At 43.8% G+C, this 23,094-nt stretch overlaps 1 long non-coding RNA gene across 2 annotated transcripts; it reads left to right on the top strand.

The window, feature by feature from the left end:
- Positions 1-2,258: 2,258 nt before the first annotated feature.
- Positions 2,259-7,628, top strand: LOC123932250. 2 transcript variants are annotated; one of them, XR_006816406.1, is made up of 3 exons: positions 2,259-2,590; positions 3,791-3,890; positions 7,039-7,628. It is a non-coding gene; the product is annotated as an uncharacterized LOC123932250 (long non-coding RNA). The 2 variants fall into 2 exon arrangements; XR_006816407.1 differs by lacking the exon at positions 7,039-7,628 and adding an exon at positions 6,631-6,708.
- Positions 7,629-23,094: the final 15,466 nt, after the last annotated feature.

Raw genomic sequence — 23,094 nt, 5'->3', positions numbered from 1 at the left:
GTCCCGCAATGGGCTCCCTGTTCAGCGGGGGCGTCTGCTTCTCCTTCTGCCCCTCACCCCGCTAGTCCCTCTCTCTAATAAATAAATAAGATCTTCAAAATAAAGAAAGAAAATATTCATTCCCTAACTAAAAAAACAAAACAAAAACAAAAAAACAGAAACAAAGCAAAAAAACCAAACAAAAAAACCTGTATTCTGTGAAAAATAGGAGGCAGAGAACACATAATGTTGGTCATTTGGGGATTTTATTCAGAGGAGGGCTGTATTTCACTGAATCTAACTCTCCAAAGGACACATCCCAATTTCAGACATGTCCAATGGTGGAGGAACAATGCATGTTAAAGTTATGAAATGCACTCAAAACTACAGGAAGAAATCAGTATGAAAAAAGTTTAAGCAAAATCATTCAAATGTAGCTCCTGTCATTCTCTGTGACCGTGGGAGTCCTCTGGGCCATTCGTGTACAGAGAGAGCACTCTGACCTAGTTACACTAAGCAAACACCTAGAAGCAGAAACAGGATGTGCTGGTTTTAAAAAATAATAATAATAATAAAATAATAATAATAATAATGATAATAATACAGGATTAGCATTTGAACGTCATTATGTAAAATTCACCTACTTTTTTCCACCCCTGGATTACATTCATTGGAGCCATGATGAAAATAGAGCCAGCCTGACTTACCAAACCTTGTCAGTGAGCCCAGAAAGGGCTGATCTCTTCTGGGTGACCTGATGCGAGGTGTTCCCCAAATGCCTGTTACCTGAACCATGAAATGGAAAGGATGGTACTATTGACCCAGAGACGGCTAACAAGGAGTGCACAACTAGGACCACTCAGTGTAATTGGGGGGAGGGGGAGGTTGGTAAGAAGAAATGCAGGTTTTCATTAACATCACACACTCTTCATGTGTGTGCATGGCACAAGGAAAGCCACATAACCAGGCCATATAGGAAATTTCCACTGGCCCAAATACACAGAGAGAAAAAAAAGGACACGTACATCTGCCAGTTTGGCACTGCTATTTGGGTTCATATGAACTAAAAGGACATTCAAGGAAGAAAATCTGACTCTGATGAGGAGGGGGAATGTTGAGAGAGGGGGTGTGACAGGAAGGGAAGCTACAAGGTTTGCCCACGTGCTCAAAACTCAGATCTACTGCCTGCTCGCTGGGCGATCCCAGACATTTTATTCAACCTCTCTGAGCCTTCTCTTTCTCGTCTAATATGGGCCTAATATAACCCACCTTTTAAGGACATCGTGACAGTAGATAAGATGACAGTTAAGAAGTCCTTGGGGCCCGTATGAGAGAAAACTCAGCAAAGGACAGTTATGATCATTATGGTCACTGAAATTTCCCTCGGCAGGGGTCCATTCACTTGTGGTCTTTTAGGGTCAATCACCACACACTCAAAAAAATCTGAAAGCACTGTGAGCTGTTAGTGTTTTAAGTGTTCCTTCACCTTTGAAAGCCCTGGAATATTCTAGAACTATTCAGCTTCATCTTTAAGTAAATGCATTTGCTTGGCTAGGCTCTGTAGAGCAGATTTATTAGGCCACCACTCCAAGAAGGAAGAAGAGCCAACGGGAGTCTCTCACCCCTGCACCCTCCAAGAAAGACCACGAGTCCACAACTGCGTGCAAAGAAACAAAAGACTGTGAGCTCTGCTGACTCCTGCGTCCAACTCAGGAATCGTCTGTTCCAAAGTTCTTCCCAACAAAGCGGCGTAATTAACTAAGGTTGAGCTTTTGATTAACACAGAGTGTTTGAAGGAACTTTGACCCACAGAAACTTGGCATCTGACTTGCTTCTCGGAGTCCAATCTGTGTCACGAGTGCTGGTTTCAAGGGTAATAAAGGGCTGGGGTGTTTGCTCACAGCAAATGGAGGTGGTGCTGTGTCATGATGCAGCGTGGGCCTCTACTGGCCTCCGAACCCAGAGAAAAGGAAAGGGGTGCAGCCACTATGTTGGTTTTTGGCGTGCACACGAGGAAAGGCTATATATTTCCAAACCGAAAAGCACCTAAATTCTACTTGGTGTTTTAAATGAGGGTCAGCTGTTTAAAGAAACATGAATATGGTCCCAAGGTCAAGGTGATCGTAACAGAGATCAGGTGTCCGAGCAGGTGCATAACGTGTCCATCCCGATTCTGTCTTGGTGAGCAAACAGCTTACGGATGGTTCCTGCCTTTGCCTTCACTAACTTGTTATAAAACACACATCAGACACCAGGCAAAGGCCACCGTAGCTGAAAGTTTGCCTTTCTGCCTGTTAGGAGAGGGAAGGTCCCCCCCAACCCCGCCCAAATTCATATGAAGTCCTGACCCACCTGTATATCAGAAGATGACTGTATTTGGAGACAGTCCCTTTAAAGAGGTAATTAAGGTGAAATGAGTTCTTGTGGGTGGGCCCTCATGCACTATGACTGATGTCCTTATGAGAGCAGATGAGGACACATTCACACAGACCAAGGAACCACCGTGTGAGGACAAAGGCGGCTATCCGCAGGCCAAGAAGAAAAACCTCAGAAGAAACTCAACATACCGACACCTTGATCTTGGACGTCCAGCCTTCAGCACTCCAGAACGGTGAGAAAACGAATTTCTGTGGTTTGAGCTCCCCCAGTCTGTGGCATTTTGTTAGAACAACCTAGCAAACTAAGTGCTCCCTGCTCCCCTCCACCTCATGTCCAGGACCAGGCAGGTAACAAATGAGGGAAGTAAACTAAGAGCAAGGGATAGGAGTAGGGTAGACGATGGGAAACGGGAGACGGAAGGCTCTGTCTACAGGTATCGAAAATAGTGGGAGGCCATATGGAATAGGTCCATGGCTTGATTATGCTGATGACCCTTCAGTTTGCAATTCCCGGGCTAACCCAGTACAATCTGACATTTAAAAACACCCACGCTTCGTACTTTCAATATTCATTCAACACCTCCTACAGGGCAGGCTCTGTGCCAGACACCGGGCATAGCAGTGGTGAATAAAATAGGCATCTTTCCTGCCTCTACCATACAGAATGGTCTGGATGGGGGATCCAGGCACTGGGCTAGGCTCAAAATGCACAGAGGTGGTGGGAGGCTATTACAAACTAATGTGCCACTGGCTGTAATACACAGGGACCGGGTAAGAGGGGGAGGAAGGCAATTCCAACTCTGTCAAAGTTAATTAAGAAAGCTAAGGGTCAAGTTCTGAGGGCCTGGCAGAGAGGGATGATGGAGGAGGAGAGGGCGTTTTCCAGACAGAAGGAACAGCCAGTCCCTGGGCTGTGGGGACAGGAGAGCACAGCATCTTTGGAGAATAGCAACTAGTTGGACTGAAGGTGGCCATGGAAAGCAGCAGGGAGTACAGCTGGACAAGGCCAGGAACCAGGAGTTCACATTTTATTGCACAGTGAACCACTGGAGAATTTTAATCAGGAAGGTGACATTACCAGAACCGCGTGTTGGAAAGATCTCTCTGACCACAAGGCAGAAGAGGCACAGGTAAGGTGACCCATTACAGCAGGAACCAGGGAAACAGACACAGGGATATTTGGCGGTCAAGGTCAGGAAGGCAGGCAGGATGAGAATCATCCTGGTGTTAACCTTGGCCATGGGTGACACTGCCCAGGGACATTATGTTTGTAAAGACAAGTGCTGAGTTTTTTGTTGTTGTTGTTACTGTTTTTTAAGCCAGGAACTACTTTGATCAATGAGATCACGCATTTCTTAAGAAACTTTGAATTTTATTTCTCTTACATTTCACATCAAGAAACTAACTCCACTCATTCTTTTTATCCGTCAAAGGCACATGGGACTGTACCTCAGTTTCCACATCTGTAAATATGGAGGATAATGGTGCTCCCCTTAGGGGTAGAAATCCTACCCCTTGAGCTCATTAATACAAGTAAGTACTTAAGTGCAATAAATGTTCGCTATTATGAAAGCATAAATAAACTTTAAAGAACAAATGGATAATTAATGCCTGTGCAATTAAGGACAGTGCTCCCTGTCTGTGTGAGCCAGATTTAAAAAACCACCACAATGGCAGAGTAAAGACTTCCATAATTGCCTTGGAAAGGCACTCCCTCTGACTCCGTGATCCCCAGAACTCTCACACAACCTCTTAGAAAAGTCCGAATATTTCCATGACCATTACATTAAATTTATAAAAATGTTCTGTCTCAGGTAAATGTTTTTCAAAAATTAAAGACTCAAGGGGATGTGCGACCTGCAAAAGGAGACTGCAAAGGGGCACGAGAGAACTTTCTAGAGAGATGGAAATTATTTTTTTAAAGATTTTATTTATTTATTTGACAGAGAGAGATCACAAGTAGGCAGAGAGGCAGGCAAAGAGAGAGAGGGGGAAGCAGGCTCCCCGCTGAGCAGAGAGCCCAACGTGGGGCTCGATCCCAGGACTCTGAGATCATGACCCGAGCCAAAGGCAGAGGCTTTACCCCACTGAGCCACCCAGATGCCCCAGAGATGGAAATTTTTTTATCCTAAGTGGGGGCAGTGGATCCACGGCTGTTATGTGCTCCACATTATCACTTTAAAAAAAAAAAAAAGTGTGAATTCTATTATACGTAAATTACATTTCAGAACAGATAGAGGGCTGGAAGACCAGGGAAAAGGGGTATTCAAGGGGAAACAGATACCTAGACCAAAGAGAAGAAAACAGATTTGTGTGCAAGAATTTGCCTTAAATCTTTCAATTTCCCAAAACATCATCCCTTTCAACGGACAAAGCTAGCAAATAATGTAAAAAAAAAAAAAAAAATCTTCCTTATGCAAGAAACATTCTGAACAATTCAGAGGTCTTCCCCCTCGCTATGTCCCATCTAAAGAGCAGCACTTACCCCGAGGTTGACTGCACAAGCTGCCCCCTTGTGGCTCTGATTTATATTTCCTGAGCACGAACAGGACAGTTACAAACTTAAGTAGTGATCCTAGCCTGCCCACAGACATTTCTCAAGGGAACTGAAGGTGGGCGTAGGGCCGCTTCGACCACAAGAGTGCCCGGGGGGCATCACGGGTTTGCGTCACAGCCGAGCGTTAAATACCTAAGAAAACAGGGTTAGCACGGAACACACATGGTTTGAGGCTGGCAAGTTCCAGGGACGGTTGGTTGCAGTTGAAATTGTGGCTTAACTTTAACATACTCTAGCACACACTTTCACTTTTGCAACATGGCATCAGTGTGTACCAGAAGCCAACGTACATCTCGAACAAGACGGGTGTTGAGAGAAAACAGAACTGAAAATTTCAGTTCCACCGACCTTCGTATGATAGTCCTGAGGTATCTTTGCACAATGAAAGAAAACCGCCGCTGCCAAGCCACGCTCTCCGAACACGGGCTTCTATGGACATTGGCACACAGGGAATCTAGAGGTCTTAGGGAACATTAAGCACCTGTTTCAAAGAAAGAAGGGAGCGAAGAAAGAAGTGGACAGGAATGAAAGAAAGAAGGGAAGGAGGACTGAACAGCACATCTTTTCAAAAAGTTGCAGTAAAAAAGATAAAAGATGGGCCGCCTGGGTGGCTCTGTCAGCTAAGGGTCCGACTCTTGATTTCGGCTCAGGTCATGATCTCGGGGTTGTGAGATCGAGCCCTGAGTTGGACTCCATGTTTGGCACGGAGAGAGAGATTCTCTCTCCCTCTCTGTCCCTCCTCCCCCACAGTCTCTCTCAAAAAATAAATAAATGAATAAATAAATAAACAAAGATAAAAGATAGTAGAAGCATTACCTAAAAAATGGCAACATTTTCCCCTCAGAAAGCAATCCATCTTCATACAAGACCTTTTGTCAAAGGAATAGAGAGAGAAAAGATATGGATATAGATGCTGTTATCTCCCCTGTTAAAAATTCGAGTCCACATACAGTAGTAGTATCAGGTTGGACTAAATGAACCTACACCAGGGTTATACGAACTCCTGAGATATGACTGCTGAATCCATAGTCTAGTAGTGATCTTTAAAAAAAAAAAAAAAAAAAAAAAAAATCCCATCATGTCACTTCTCTTCTCAAAACCTCCCAATGGCTTCTCCTTACACTTGGAATAAAATCCAAGGTCCTTCCCACGGCTCCCCTCCAGGAGCCTGCATGGCTCTGTCTGCTTCCCTTTTGCTCTTCTCCCATTTCCTTTCCTGCCCTGGGCAGGCACACCCCAAGCCTTCTGGCTGTTCCTTCAACTTTGCCAACTCTTTCTTACCTCCCCGCCTTAACACTTGTGGTCACCCCTGCCTGGAATTTCCTTTCTCAGCATTCCCTATCTCGCTTTCTTTTCTCTCTGACCCAATTCAGGTATCTGCTCCGGTATTACCTCCTCCAAGAAGTCTGCCCTGACCACTCTTTGAAAACAGCCCTCCAATCATCAACCTGCATTCTCTCTCCTTTTTCTATCTTTTTTTTTTCTTTGCACTTACAACTATCTAATATTACATCATGTATTCATTTTTATCACTTTTTATTGTCTCTGTGCTTTAATGAAATACTAGCTCCATGGAAGGGGCTTTCTCTCCTAAAACAGGGTCTGAAACTGGTCAATACTCATTATTTGAGAAATGAACTATCCCTGTCTGCTGAGATAATAACCCAGATAAAACACGTTCCAACATTTCGTCCCTGTCAACAAATCCTTCTTCAGGTCTCCCTGAACATGAAGCCTCTCCTATTGCAACAAAGTCTCTGTCTGGAACTTGAATCCCAGAGTGGTAGACAGTGGTTGACCAGCAAGCCAGTTCAGCCCTTCTTTAGGGCCACAGATTTTGAAGGTAAAATGGGGCTTTAAAAAACTTATAACCTACGGGGCGCCTGGGTGGCTCAGTGGGTTAAAGCCTCTGCCTTCAGCTCAGGTCATGATCCCAGGGTCCTGCGATCAAGCCCCACATCGGGCTCTCTGCTCAGCAGGGAGCCTGCTTCCTCCTCTCTCTCCCTGCCTGCCTATCTGACTAGTTGCAATCTCTGTCTATCAAATAAATAAATAAATAAATAAATAAATAAATAAACTTATAACCTACTCCAGTCTTTTTCTCTTTTTTTTTCTTTTTTTAAGATTTTATTTTTAGGTAATCTCTAAACCCAGTGCAGGGCTTGAACTTTCAATCCCAAGATCAAGAGTCGTACACTCTACCCACTGAGCCAGCCAGGTGCCCCTCCGTCCTTTGTTTTGAAGACAAGTACATAAGCTCAGAGAGACTGGCTGGTTTCTTCCAGCTCACACAGAAACCGTGAACATCAGCCAACACCAGCTCGCTTTAAAGGATGCACAGAGCCTGCCACGTTCATTTCTATAATCTCAGGCCCCAGCGCAGTGCCTGGCTCGTGGAATATGCTGGGCAGGAATGTTGCTCAGTAACATCTGCCCTCAGTCCTGCCATCAGTGCTCATTCAACAGAGCTAACACTTCCTCTCGTGATGGTTTCACTCGAATTTCCTGCCTGAGAACGATTTCCAGTTATATGGGTCACATGTCATGATTTCCTGTCTTCTTTCCTTTTAAAATGCAGTCCGACAATGTACCAAGCACGATAGTATATCTGGGGGATGGTTTGATTCCAACAGAATTCAAATCAAATAGCCCGGCATGGAAAATACCTAGGAAAAAGTAGGATATGCAAAGCAATCATTTAAAAAAAAAAAAAAGGACAAAGAGCAGGTCGTGTATATGGCCATAGGTGCCATAACTGAAGTTCAAGGCAGGGACCCTGTCTGCTCACCATCTGTCTTCTCGGAGCACCTAGCACCGTACCTCGCACACAGTCAAGGCCCACTGGCGGGGAGGGAGAAGAGAAGAAACTGACATGTAGGTTGAATTTCTACTCCGTCTACGATGGCTTCGTAATAACAAACAAGCAGGCTTTGTAATCATAGTCCGCACCTGCTGAATGCCTGCTGGGTTCAACACTTCACGTATGTCTTCCCACTGAATCTTCCCCAAGATATACATGCCACCGTAAGGGAGATACTACAACTCTGAAAACCAGCTACGTTTGGGAAGTCATCCAGCAGCCAAATATAGACTCTCCAGACTCAAACAAGACTCTACAGACCTCCTTTCTTCCAGTATATCTGAGTATCCACAGGCTTTGCTGGAGAAATCATGATGTGTCTGATGACAGGATGTTGCCCCAGATCCGGCTAGTAGCATTAAGCAAAGCAGAGTACCTGTGACATATTATCTTTCTAAAATCTGAAATATTCCAGATTCCAAAAACACATCTGACCTGGCAGATGTCAGACAACAACATCCCAGACTTAAACTCACGCAGAGAAATGAGCTGTCCACGGCCACATAGGCAGGCAGTGGCAAAGCCAGGACGCCAACCCAGGCAGTCTAATTCCGCAGGTCCTGCTTGAGGCCACATATTATCCTGTCTCTAATCGATGATGTCAGCGTGAGCTGAAAAGTTACCTCAATTATTTCCCAGTGCAGCTCCAGGAAACAGGATTCAGCAAGGCAAGGAGCAAACTTGTGATGTCACGCGTGAAGTCTGATTCGGACTAGCAGACACTCCAGCTGATGAGAGCTCAGGGACAGTCACCTGAGCTCCGTGGACTTCTTAGGAAGTCATGGTCACATTCAGGAAGAGGGCATTCAAAGCTTTTGGTGATCAGAAGTTTCACCTTTCTGAAAGCCTCCCCAAGAGCTTCTGAAAAAAGTAAAGGTAGACCTGCTAGGGATCGGGGATAAATTTCCTACATTCTTTTGTAAAATGCCTCTGCGAAGTGGGCTGGGGGGAGCAGTGCATGCGGTGTGAGCAGAACATGTAAGTAGAAAGCGCGTGTGTGTTTGTGCATGCACGGAAGCATATGCTGACTTTCTCCTGATGTACAGAAGGCAAAACGAGCATAAATTGTGTTTTGGCTCTCATTTCCAGCCTCCAAACTAATTATGAAAATAAAAGACGCTATTTAATGTGGGCCAGCAGGAGCATTTGGGGTAAACCCCATTCTTCAGATCTCAGGTCAAATACTGCTTCCCCAGGGGAGCCTTTCCTAACACCCCGGATTGATTGCTCCCCTCTCCCCCTATTCTTTTTACTTCTTGGTATAAGCTTTCTCTCCTAGGGCTATCATGATCTGTAATTAAATACTAATGAGTTTACATATTCACTGTCTGGCTGTCTCCAACCAGACTATAATCTCCATGAGGGCAGGACCCTTGCCTGTCTGCTTACCTCTTTTCTTTTTAATTTATTTTATTTATTTGGAGAGCGAGAGAACACATACATGCATGTACACAGTGGGGGAGGGGCAGAGAGAGAAAATCCTCAAGCCGACTCCTTTTGAACACAGCACCCTGCTATGCATGCGCTCCATCCCTGGACCTGAGATGAGATCAAGAGTCAGACACTCAGCCAGCCAAGTCACCCAGGCACCCTTTCTGCTCACTCCTGTGTCCCTACCAAGTAGCACAGCACAGGACACATCCTAGTAGCTCAATGTATATTTGCTGAATGAATGAATAAATTAATGTGCCTAGAATTTCACAACAGAAAACCAGCAGTTGGCCAGCACTTCAGCAGCAGACATAAACAAGGTCTTCTGTTACCTGTGATTTGCGAATGCCTTATTGCCCAGAAAGTTCTGTTTGGGAGTTCATCACACACCGCCCATCTCTCTATGGTTTTGAGTTGTTGCCTCACTTTCTTCTTCTTCTTCTTTTTTTTTTTTTTTAAGATTCTATTTATTTATTTAACAGAGGGAGAGAGACAGAGAGAGAGAGAGAACACAAGCAGGGGGAATGGGAGAGGGAGAAGCAGGGGTCCCGCTGAGGAGGGAGCCCAATGTGGGGCTTGATCCCAGGACCCCGGGATCATGACCTGATCCGAAGGCAGTCACTTAACCAACTGAACCACCCAGGTGCCCCGCCTTACTTCTTATTTAACTTTTAAGCTGTTTAGAAGGTTAAATGAAGCCCCAAAGTGCAGGAGAGTGTCAAGAGGGAAAATCTGAAGTGAACATTGAAGATTTTATCTTAAAAAACAAAAATAAAAACCAATTGCTTTAATATGTCAAGAGTGCCCAGGGAAGACTGAGTTGTTTAACCATAAAATACAGGATCTAACTCTGCTCATCTAAGTGACCAACACAAGAGCAAAAAAAAAAATCTTAATTCAGCAAAGTTCTTCTTAGTTTCATGAAATATCCCCTCTGCCATCCTTCAGGTCCCACCCAAATCAGGAAAACTCTTGGTGGCACAAAAGCAGGATCTCTGTTGTTTTGCTAAGTCAGGCCCTTTATTACTGGGTAGAAAGAACACTTGGTCCTGATTTTTCAATTCCTCATTCCTGCTGGCAGCCCAAAATATACCCTCGCTCTGATTCTCAAGCACACCAAAACGCAAATGAAATAGATAACTCGATGTTCCTTCAATCTATATACAGCTGACCCTCGAACAATGTGGGAGTTAGAGATGTTGACCCCCCTACAAGGCCAATGATCCATGTAAAACTTCTGACCCCCCCAAACTTAACCACTAACAGCCTACTGTTGAACTGAAACATACCAATAACACACAATTAACACACATTTTGTACGTCGTGTATATTACATGCTACGTTCCTACAATCAAGTATGCTAGAGATAAGAAATCTAGAGTACCATCCTGGGTTATGAGAAAAAAATTAATGTATAAGTGGACCCATGCAGTTCAAACCCGTTTGTTCAAGGGTCAAACTGCACTTCCAGCCGTTTTTAACATTCACTTTCTTTCTGGCCAAATTTATGATAGATGTTAGATGGATGAGAACGTCGGTCTGTGAGTCATTCACCCATAGCCAGGCACACAGATCTGGCAGGACCCTGTTCTCATTTGCTACCCCGACTCTCACAGGGGCACAACCGTTAAAAACCAGACCAGTCGGCTGAAACGATATTGTCAAAACACAAACCAACCACTGAGAATTTTCAGAGTTGCCAGGAATTTGCTAACATGGCCCGAGTCATGGAGTGGAAGGTTCCACTAACGTCACCTGCAGACTCTGAATCCCCTCCATGAAGAGTGCAGAAAACCCCTAAAACGCATGAAACACTCACTAAGGTCAGACCTTAAACCGAAAGGGTGTGGAAATTCTGTGCCGTGGCTGCCTGCATTTTCCCAGGGCACAGGTGTCCCAGACGGGGAAGCGCTCACAGGGCCCTACACTCTCTTCCCACCCTCATGGGACCAACAGAGCTCAAAGCACCCTTGCTGGGTTGAATTTTCTTAGAACTAATCAGAGCTCATGATATGACCCAATTCCTCGGATGGAATTAACACATGCCCTGGGTCTCCCCGCTCCCAGTGTAGCCTCAGGGGGACTCCACTTACCCCTCCCCCACACCTCACTCATCTCAAGTTTGAATACATTTTGTGCCTTGTAATGATCTAGGTCCCCTTTGCCAACCACCGTAACAAATCAAAAGTTGATGCCGTTCCCTTTTCTTTCATTGTTTCCCATATTTTTAACACTGGCTATGTGCTGGACACTGCATTAAGTCCGGGGCACCTGGCTGGCTCGGTCAGTAGAATGAGGCTCTGGATCTCGGGGTTGTAGGTTTGAACCCCACGTTGGGTGTAGTGACTACTTAAAACAATAAAAATCTTAAAATAAATTAATAGTAGACCATGTATCTGGTTTTAATCCTCCCAACAACCAGGTGAGGAGCCCACTTTCAGTGAACGACACTTGAGTCTCAGAGAGCAATCTCTTGTTTAAAAAAGTCTCCTCAGGAGTGCCTGGGTAGTTAAGTTGGTAGGTAAAGTGTCTCCCTTTGGCTCACGTCATGATTCCAGGGTCCTGGGATGGAGCCTGCATCTCCCCTTCCCACTCCTCCTGCTTGTGTTCCCTCTCCCGCTGTCTCTCTCTGTCAGATAAATAAATAAAATCTAAAAAAAAAAAAAAAAAAAAAAAAGTCCCCTCAGAGATAAGCTGAGAGCTTGGTCTTTCTGGCATTATTCCATTGTCTTACAATGAGAGCTGGGTCTCCACTAGGAGACCAGAAATCTCTCCACTCATCTATCTGGTCAGTAACATTTATTAGCGGCCCACAAGGCATGGTCCACCCAATAGCCTGAAACCCACTCTATAACACACGCAATTTTACATTTTAACATCTCTCAACTAGCCAGTGTATAAATTTTCTCACTTTAAAAGCTATTATTAAATCAATTTTATGTTGTTTTTTTTAAAATTTTATTTATTTATTTGGGAGAGAGAGAGAGAGCATGAGAGGAGAGAGGTCAGAGGGAGAAGCAGACTCCCTGCCAAGCAGGGAGCCTAATGTGGGACTCGATCCCAGGATTGCAGGGTCATGACCTGAGCCGAAGGCAGTCACTTAACCAACTGAGCCACCCAGGTGCCCTCAATTTTATGTTTTACAATCTATAGTCAGATTACAATGCAGGGAACAAGTCCTCTGAGAGACTAATCCTCAAAACCCACTAGATTTAAAGATAAGCAAAATCAACTAGAAAGAGACCACCTGGCCTGGTGGCTCTGTGATCGTAAGATTCACATAATTAAAGAAAAAAATGTGACCATCAGAGGGAGGGGTGGTTCTCCTTTGGAAGTCCAGAAAAAAACAGACAGGTAAAAGTTGACAGGGCCCATTGGAACACAAATCAAGAGAGGAACTTTTTGTTTGTTTTATAAAGATTTTATTTATTTATATATTTAGTTAGTTAGATATCTGACAGAGAGAGAGAACAAGGAGGGTGGAGAGAGGGAGAAGCAGGCTCCCCACTGAGCAGGGAGCCCGATGCCGGGCTCGATCCCAGGACATTGGGATCATGACCTGAGATGAAGGCAGAGATAGATTCTGACCTGACTGAGCCACCCAGACGCCCCAAGAAAGGTACTTCTAAAGTCACGGGATTTCAGAAGGTTCCCAGTTCCAAAGATAACATGAGCCTACTGTGAAAAAGACCTAAGGCCGCCCCAGGTCAAGGAGGTGGGCGCCATTAAATTTGAGATCCCTCTCCTCCAAGCTCTAATTCCATGTCACCCAGTGGTCTTCTGAATAATGGCTGGCCATTCCCCATCCGCCTCAGGTTGAGAGAGAACCTCCTCATTTCCCAAAAGTCGCTTTATCTTCAACTGACAACACATACCAACGGAGGGCCTGCGCCAAGCCATCCTCACTGTGCTAGATGTCCACCCAGACCTTCTGCCCTAGGGCCTAACACAGGGAGAACTTCCTCTCCTCGTGGTTCCCCTCATAGCACCCTCTTCTGACAGGCTGGGGACCACTGCACCTTAGTAGTTTTTCCCAAACTTCCTCAGTACCTGGACGGCCTGTCCAAATCAGATTCTCAGGCCTTGTTTTGCAACTTTTGCATCAGCACCACCAAAGGAAGGGTCTGGAAATCACTCGTTTTAAACAGGGTTCCAGTAATTCTCCCCATTGGATGAGTTTGTGGACAATTCTCTGGCAATTCATTTAGCCTATTGTGTAAGAGGCAATGTATTCAATGTGATACACCGGGGAGTCAGAGCTGTTTTTTTTTTAAATGTCTTGATAAATGATACAACAGCTTTTATTAGAACCAAGGCCCCCTTTTCTTCATTCCTCTGGCCCAAATCCTACCAATGTAGTCCCAGAAGCTTACCTCCTGTCCCACTGAAATCCCCCATGGCATAAGATTTAGAAGATCACCGGGGTGCCTGGGTGGCTCAGTGGGTTAAGGCCTCTGCTTTCAGCTCAGGTCATGATCCCAGGGTCCTGGGATCGAGCCCCGCATCGGGCTCTCTGCTCAGCAGGGAGCCTGCTTCCCTCCCTTCCTCTCTCTCTGCCTGCCTCTCTGCCTGCTTGTGATCTCTGTCAAATAAAGAAATAAAATCTTAAAAAAAAAAAAAAAAGATTTAGAAGATCACCTAGTGCTAGGTAGCTCAAGCTAATGGTCATATTCTGAATGCTAACATGATGCTTAGCCCATCGCTTTGAGAAAATGAGCTCTTAATATATTTTTTAAAGATTTTATTTGTTTATTTGACAGATAGAAATAACAAGTAGGCAGAGAGGCAGGTAGAGAGAGAGAAGGGGAAGCAAGCTCCCTGCTGAGCAGAGAGCCTGATGCGGGGCTCAATCCCGGAACCCTGGGATCATGACCTGAGCTGAAGGCAGAGGCTTTAACCCACTGGGCCACCCACGTGCCCCTTAATATTTTTTTTTAAACAGCCAGGCACATCCCTGTCCAGGCTGAAGCCTACAGAAGTTTTTAAGTGCACAATACAGTGCTCCTTACAATATAGTGGGTAACATACACACGGACATATAACCTGCCTACAAAATATCTCCTTTCTACTTCCCATTACTCCCTAGAAACTAAAAGTGGTTTCACAGATCTATTTTCTCCATATGGAATAGTGTTGGCTCAATATATAGGACGGCTCAGAAGCAATATTATTCTCAGACAAGGCAACATCAATGACAAATTCACTGCAAGGAGTAAGAATTGTATTTGGTGTGTGTGAAGGTCCAAATGCCATACTCCAAAGAAGGTGAAGTTCAATGATAAGGTAGCAGAAACAGGCAGTTTTAAATTATCCAGAGTGAAGGGGTCCCTGTGTTACATTAGATTGGCATTCCTTAGCTCTTCCTTTAAAAAACAAACAAAAGACTCATTTATTTATTATTTTAGAGAGGGCGTGTGAGCATGCACACAAGCAGCGAGGAGGGGCGGAGGGAGAGGGAGAGAGAGAGAGAATTCGCAGACTCCCGGCTGAGCACAGCACCCGGAATGGGGCTTGATCCTAATACCCTGAGATCATGATCTGAACTGAAATCAAGAGCCCAATGCTCAATCGACTAAGCCACCCAGGAGGCTCCCCTTTAGTCCTTTCTAGAGTCAAAAGTTCATTTTAATTTGGTTGCTGACCTCTGAGTTGTTCACCCCTCAATGAGGCTGACTCTAAATAAATCCTTTTGTTTCATACACAGCATTTAAACAACACTCTGATGATCCGTGGAGTTTTCTTTCTTTTTTTTTACCTGAAGACTGAATGGCTATAACAACAGCTATAAAATGCTCTCTAAACGTTGTGACTTGCTGTAATTACCCCGTAGGATCTCCAGAGGCCAAATTCTTAGAACCATGCCATCTTGAAGCAGTGAAATACCTCAGCTATCCACTAGTTGATCTAGATAAGAAAACTGAGATTCAGGCAGGTGACTTGCCCAAGGTCACATGGCCAGTCAGTGTTCAGCTGGGCCCAGACGGAGGCCTCGCCCATACGGGCATGATGGTACCCAGAGAAGGCAGAGTGCAGCAGGCAGACCCTGGTGCACTCACCACCATGCTAACCTTTCCCCCTGCCCCCCAGCCACTCCTCGAACTTGCCGATCCCAGAGGAGTAAAAACATTCCTCCCAGCGTGGCTGTTACCAAGGCTGCTCCTTTTTTTTTCCCCCTCCTTTTTAAAAACTTTTATTTTTTCTATTTAAATTCCAGAACAGTTGACATACAATGTTCTAGGACCACGGTTCCCACACTGCAGTCAGGTGTGACCATTAGACTTAGCGCAAGCCAATGGATAAAGAGGAAATGGTGGGTGTGTACCATGATGCCTGACCCTAAAACCTACCACACACTCTCTTCTAGGCTCCTTCCTCCTCCAGCTGACTGGGATAGTGAGGCCCAAGCAGTTCCAGACATGGTTGTGTTGGAAAAGGCAGAACCACTCTTGGTCTGGATCTCCAAATGAGTTCACAGAAGTAAGCCACCCACCAGCCCGCAGACCACCAGGGTTGCAAAATATATTTCCATAGAGTAAGCCACTGATATTTTGGAGTCTATATGTTACAGCTACTCAAAAGACTCTCCTAACAGGTACACAGGGAATCTCTGGAGATTGGGGAAAGCGTGGCTTCAAAGCAGGAGAAATAAACAGCATAAGGAACACATCTGTGGGTTTATCTTCAACCACAAAACAACAAGAAGGAATCAACAGCCTTTGGAGAAGAGTAAAATTTACCACACTTAGCTTCCTTCTAGAATACTAGAAAAAGCCTTATCTGATTTTTCAGAAAAGTTCATTTTTAAGTTTTTGAAACACAGAATGCCTTTTCCAAAGAATGTTAGGAATGATGTTTATAACCCCAAAACCATTTTGCCCTAGTGCAATGGAAATGATTCTAAAAGTACCACCAGGCTTGTGGGCCTCTGAGGCCTGAGGATCCTCTCAGCAGGGAGAAAGGAGGCTGGGGAAGAAGAGGTAGAAGAGCTTCCAAGCAAGGAGCCCAGAGACTGAATGCCTGGAAGGAGGGCTGGCCCTGGCATAGTGGCAGACAGTGTAGGCTGAGTGCTGGGAGTGGAGACAGGGCTGCAAATATTTCCTCTAGCAACCTCAGCCTTGGTGAGAACACAAAACCCGTCTGTCCGCAGACGCAACATTCCTCATTCTGTACTTGGTCAAAGGAGGCAATGAATTCAGCTAAGCCTCCACAGCGTTTCTGATCTGATACCACATGGCAGTTTCATTACTGAGCGGGGAAGTTATGTTCTCATTCATCCCGAGCTGCCCCAGTGATGCTAAGTAGTACTCAGCAGGATACCCGATACTCCAGGACAGCGTGGTTCACAGCCAGAGTACCACAAGGGCACTGACACACACACACCTACCAGCCGGCTTGGTGCTGGAGCTCGGCCCTGATGCCTGGGCTCCAGTGGGCATTCACCGTTTACTTGCTGGCTTAGGGGCAGGTCCAGGGAGGCCAGGCTGGGGGTGGGGGTAGGGGGTGGGGAGGAGTTCACGCGGGAGGCTTGGAAGAGCAGCTATGCACCCAGAGGTACAGGGAGATTTCAGTATTTTAACAACCACCAGGGCTGGACCAGTGCATACAACTACTGATCGGCCCTGGTGGAGGGAGCAAGCTCTGGAAACAGATCTGGGCACAAAGAGTAATGCTGGTATTCGCCAACAAAGTGAATGTGGGTAGCTTACCACTTACATTCTCTGAGCCTTAGTTTTCTCGACTGCAAAATGGGGGCAAGAACATGGATATGAGGGCACCCGATGCAATGCCTGAGATCTAGTAGGTGTTAGGTCCCCTAACCCCCCTCCCAGCTCACACCATCTGCAGAGCAAGCCCACGGCCCAGGGTGAGGCTGAAGGAAAAGTAGAGGATAAATGATACAGACGTAGAATGAGAAGGATAGGACTGAAGGAAAGACAAGGGAAGAGGAAGAAAGGGCAAACAGGAACCTGGAGAGGTTGCTACCTGTTCAATTAGACCTTCGGGTTAGCTGCGGGCTCATTCTCGGAATGGAACCTAGGAGACGCTCTTGCTCTCATTACGGCAGCAACAGAACCGAGAGGCCTGTTCTGAGGCCAATGTCATTAAGAGTCTTTGGCTGTCTTGGCTCAAATCCTAGCCATTATTACTTCTTATTACATGTAAATTATTATTATATCCTTTATAAATTAATATTAGATTACTAATATAATCATAATAATATAAACTATATACTAGGTAAATGATCTCATAATATCCACCTTCTGACTACTAAGGATACACCGAGTTAACAGAAGTGAAGTGCAAACAACGACAAAAACCAAAGCAAACCAACAAACCCAAAAAGCCTGCAGAGGTAAAGCGCCAAGAATGGTGTCTACCTGGTAAGGACCACGGAGCTTAGTTATTCTGCTATTCGCCCGTGGCACCATGAAGGGAAACTGAAAAGCTCCGCCCCTTCTGGGAGGATCGATCTGTACAATGTTGCAACAGAGCAAACACTTCGTGAGGACTGGATATGTTACTGTCTTTACTGTAAGTTCTCCCACTTAAGGATCACAATACTTTGTTGAAGATTCAATTTCTTTGATGAACTTGTATCCATTTCCCAGAGGAGGAAACTATGTCTTTGAAAGGCGAAGTGTGCAGCCCAAGTTCATAAAGAGGCCCGGCCAGGACTTCAGGCCAGTTCCGTGAGACACCAGATCCCACTGTATTAAGCACTATGCTCTATCATCTCTGCCTCAAAGCACAGCCAGCATGCTTGCTGGGTAACACCTAATAATGGTGAACAGCGCAGCAAAAACATCTGAATACAGAACTGCAATCCAGCGTCTGACAAAACCGAAGAAATGCAGGCTAGCCTAACAGAATTAAGATAAAGGTCAAGGTTTTTGGTTGTCCAGCATGGCTCAGTACGGGACAAGAAGAGAGAGGTATAAAAATAAAAGCTAATGCTAGAGAATTAAGAGGCCACAAGTCTAATATCACAATATCATTTATAAAGTTACTCTGCTTTATACATGAGCCAATCTAAAATGATTACTTATATATTAAACCACACCCTTATCATGACTTCTGTTAGGATCTCAACGAATAGTTCTCAAGTCCACGAACAAAATACCCAAGAATCCCAACGACATGTTTTTAAGTGTTGTCTCTACCGTAGTCTTGGATGAGAACTTGCAACATTGGCACGGCACTGGAAGACGCCATTTTGAACTGAGGCATAAATTTAGCATTTATCTTTAGTAAAATAATAACGGACCATTGTGGCATTTATTTATTTATTTATTTAGAGAGAGAGTGAGCACATGCACATGTAAGCAGATGGGGGACGGAGAGAGAATCATAAGCAGGCTCAACACCCAGCAAGGAGCCTGACGCAGGTCTCAATCTCACAACCCTGAGATCAGGACCTGAACTGAGATCAAGGGTAGGATGCTTAACTGACTGAGCCACCCAGGTGCCCCTAATAGAGTGGTTTTTGTTTTTTGTTTTTTTTGTAAGGAGGGAGGTTTGGAACTGAGTTGATAAAAGTTGATCCTAAGGGTCATAACCAGGAAAAATCTGACGGAAGGATAAATAGCACAATCAGAAATTGAAACATGGTATAAAGCCTTTATAAACAGTGTGATCTCACAGGAACATAACTAAAGGCGAGATCTCAAGTTATTCCTACAACAACAGTTTCAAATATAAGATCCAGCATCCAATCAAAGAGAAAAGGTACCTCAAGACAACATGAGTGAGAACCCGCAGAAATACAGGAAATAAAACCAAACTCACAAGAAAGTTATTAGGCAGAATATAAACTATGCTTATTATACAAAATGCAATTACCTTCAAAGGGTTAATAGTTGAGACTGACAACTGCCTTCTTAGCACCAACAATGGAAGCCAGAAAGCGGTAGAACGTTAATCTTTAGTGTGCTGGAGAACAAACCAAAACTATAAATTAATAATGCTGTTTTCGGGGTGCCTGGGTGGCTCAGTGGGTTAAGCCTCTGCCTTCGGCTCAGGTCACGATCTCAGGGTCCTGGGATTGAGCCCCGCATTGGGCTCTCTGCTCAGCAGGGAGCCTGCTTCCCGCTCTCTCTCTGTCTGCTTCTCTGCCTACTTGTGATCTCTGTCTGTCAAATAAATAAATAAAATCTTTAAAAAAAAAAAAGAATGCTGTTTTCATTGAAAATATCTTTCAAAAATGAATAATGACATATTCAGCCAAATGAACAGGGTCTGTCACAAGCAGACTGCCCCTAAAGGATGCCCTTTAACAGAAGGAAAGTGGTCCAAGACAGAAATTCGGAGAATACGGGCTAGAATGAAGAGGAAGAAAAATGGTAAATTTAAATAAACATTGTTTATATAAAACAATCATGTCTTAAGGCTTTTCATAGAAACAAATAAGTATTTAATAAAATTTAAACACTATAAAGAGAATTAAAATACATGATAAGATTAGCAAAAGCCAGAGAGTGGGTAATGGACTTAATTAAACACAGTCTAGTCACAAATAGATTAAATGTTAAAACAGTTTTTTAAAAAACAGAATTCCCAATTCATAGATGGAGAAATAGAATGACAAAACAGAGAACTGTTTGAAAATTCAAATACTTGCAACAGAATGGAATAAAAATCCAGAAATATATCCAAGGACATATGGGAATTTAGGAGACGGTGAAAGAGGACTCTCGTGCCCATAGTGACTGGGACTATTCAATAAATATTGCCGGGACATCTAGGTATTCATTTAGGAAAAAAAAAAAGCTGGATCTCTACCTCCTATCTCATATCAGGATAAATTTCAAGTGGCTCAAATATATAAATGCAAAAACCTAAACCACAAAAATTCTACGGGAAAATTCTTTCATAACCTTGAAATGAGAAAGATCTTTCTGACTCATAAACCAAAAGCCATCATGAAAGACTGATAAATTCAACTATACACAAAAACTTTTTAAACCACAAACAAAATCAAAAGATAAAGGAAAAGATCCACAACTCATACCACCAAGAACAATTCATTAAGGTAATATATAAAATGCTCGTACAAATTAATGAAAAAAAGGATCAATAAAGCAATAGAAGAATGGGTAGAGGAGATGATCAGATATTGGCAGGGTACAAATAATCTTTATTTTACGAAAATATGCAAGCTAAAAGTACACTGAAATATTTCTCATCTATCAGACTGGCAAAAATCTACAAGTTTGATAGTAACATATTAACATAAGATATTGGAAGGCTGTGGGGAATCTGGTACTCTCATTCATTTGCAATAGGAGTATATCTTGGTACAATCCCAAAGGAGGACACTTATCTATATCATGTACCTATTATAATTACTGAATCTATTACACACCTATTATATCTATTATAATTACAACCACATATACTCATTAATCTAGCAATTCTACTTCAGAGAATTTAACCCACAGATACATTTTTTTGCTTATGCAATGACGTGTGTACATACAACTTACTACAGCATCGTTTTTAATAGTAAGACTGGAAAATAACCAAATATTCATCAACAGGGGAGTAGATAAATAAATTAGGGTAAATCCATGCAACGGAATACAATGTGGCTTTTTTAAATACTTTTTTTTTTAAGATTATTTATTTATTTGAGAGAGAGAGTGACCGAGAGAGAGAACACAAGCAGGGGGAGCAGAAGAGCCAGAGGGAGAAGCAGGCTCCCTGTAGTGAAAGGAGCCCAATGCAGGGCTTGATCCCAGGACCCAGGGATCATAACCTGAGCCACCCAGGTGCCCCTAGTGTGGCGTTGTTTTTTTTTTTTTTTTTTTTTTAAATCACCGTGGAAGCCCTCAATGCACTAAGATTGAGAGGTCTCTAAAAGGTACTGCCAAGTGAAGAAAAACAGTTCAAAACAATTCACCTGAGAGCCTACTTTTTGTGGAAAAAGGGAGTAGAAGCTATAAATGTGCCTACTTACATAGAATACATTCCTGAAGGACAGATAAGAAACTACAAAGTTGATAACTATACCTAATTTATTTGAATGAAAACACTTAATAATGAAAAAGTTCTATCTTCATCATTATGCATTCTTTGTCAATTTAATTCTCCTATGAAACTCCTTGTTTATGCACTTAAAAGTACAATATATTAAAATTCGCCACAAAATTGTGGAAATATTTTCTATTCCTAGTGAGAACTGAACAGGAGAAAAGCTAATCCGATAAGTGCATATCATATGCATTTTTTAAAGATGCTTAATTCCAGAAACATGATCTGCGTTATCTCTGGGCTGTGGGTTTACCAATGATATTTATTTTCACCCTTGTGTTCTTCTCCTCTAGTGGCCCGTGTTATTTTTGTAATTAGAATACGTTTTGTTCTCGTAAAATAATATTAAAAAGAGGAATTGTCTTCAGTGGGCAAGAGAAGGAAGAAACTTTGCCTCTGAGGGTATGTAAAAACTGGAACAGTTTACTAATAAAGATAATCAAAATTTCCATTTCCGAAAAACTTTATAAATAGTATTAGACATCTTTGGTTTAAATATTCATTTGTTAAAGGCCAAAAGGTAGACCAGATGACCTTTTGCCGCAAAGGTTTTATAGCTGCTCTAGAGCAATGTTCAGAATATTTTTTTCATCTAAGTAGTTAGAAGGACAGGGGCTGATTGAACAGGTGAAAGGATTTAGGTGGTGTGAACGGTCTTCGGGGCCACAGCCTCTCCGCAGGTGTTCTGGGTAATTAGACTTTTAAGATTAAAAATCTCCTCCAAGAAGGTAAGGAGCTCCTCTACGGTTTTTACGCGGATTATAATTTCATTATTTCAGAAGCAGCCTAAGCAACGCGAGTACCATGAGAGGAAACAAGCTTTCCAGTAAGAGGATCGAATTTAATTACGATTTTTCTAAGAAACCTTGAAGACTTCTATTCGCTCCATTCCAGTGAACCTCAGAGGATCCCCTACTGAGACAAATGAAGAGGTTAAGGCAAGAAAGAATTTCCACAGATTCTAGAAAACTCAATGAGATTACTTCTTCCAGACTGTTAGACACACTTGTGTTCTGTGGGTATGTTTTAGAATTTCATAAGCTTATGAATGGCCCATGACCACGGACGACAGGAGGAGAGTAGAGTGAGGCAGCTATCAAAGTATCGGGAGGGAGAGAACAAAAAATGAAGAGACAGGTTACCAAGACGATCAAGTTGTCAATTTCCTAATACACAGGAGCTACTATGGACCTTGGAGCAATGGTTCTCAGCTGGAGCCGTTCTGTCCCACCCCCACCCCAGAAGTTACCTTGGCAATTCCTGAAGACATTTTCGGTGGCAGATGCTACTGCCTCTGCTGGGTAGAGGCCAGGGACGCCGCCGAACATTCTACAACACACAGGATAACGTTCTACAACAATCCAAAATATCAACCGTGCCCAGGGCTGAGAAACCCTGACCTGGGGAGAGGCTACTAGCCCCACAGAAACACTCAACAAATGCTATGGTTCACAAAGGGAAATTATTACCACAGCTACCTTCAAGGAAGTTATCACCTGAGAAGCTACCTACGAAGAAGGCTCACCAAGTTACCTGGCTTTGAAATTTGAGTTATGGCTTGGTCCTGAATCCCCCTTGGGCCACTCTGATCCAGGCCTACTGTGTGCCGAGCATGACCAACCCCTCTGGGTTTGCTCAGGATTGTCCTGGGTTTAGCACTGAGGGGACAAATGAGGCTACTCTGTTGACCAAGCGCACGGTGCCATTTGGTCATGTGTAATTTCTCTCTCTTGAAGAGAAAAATCTGGTTTCTTCATGGTTTTCTCTGTGCCTTTTCTCACACATAACAAGCTTCCATGGCCTGGCTCCAGAAAGGAAAGGGTTTGACCTCTCAGACGCTCTCCATGCCTAAAGGCTGC

This window comes from Meles meles, chromosome 2, assembly GCF_922984935.1.
Source record: "Meles meles chromosome 2, mMelMel3.1 paternal haplotype, whole genome shotgun sequence".
Lineage (NCBI taxonomy): Eukaryota > Metazoa > Chordata > Mammalia > Carnivora > Mustelidae > Meles > Meles meles.
The sequence above is the reverse complement of the archived record's forward strand: the minus strand, read 5'-3'. Positions and strand labels throughout refer to the sequence as shown.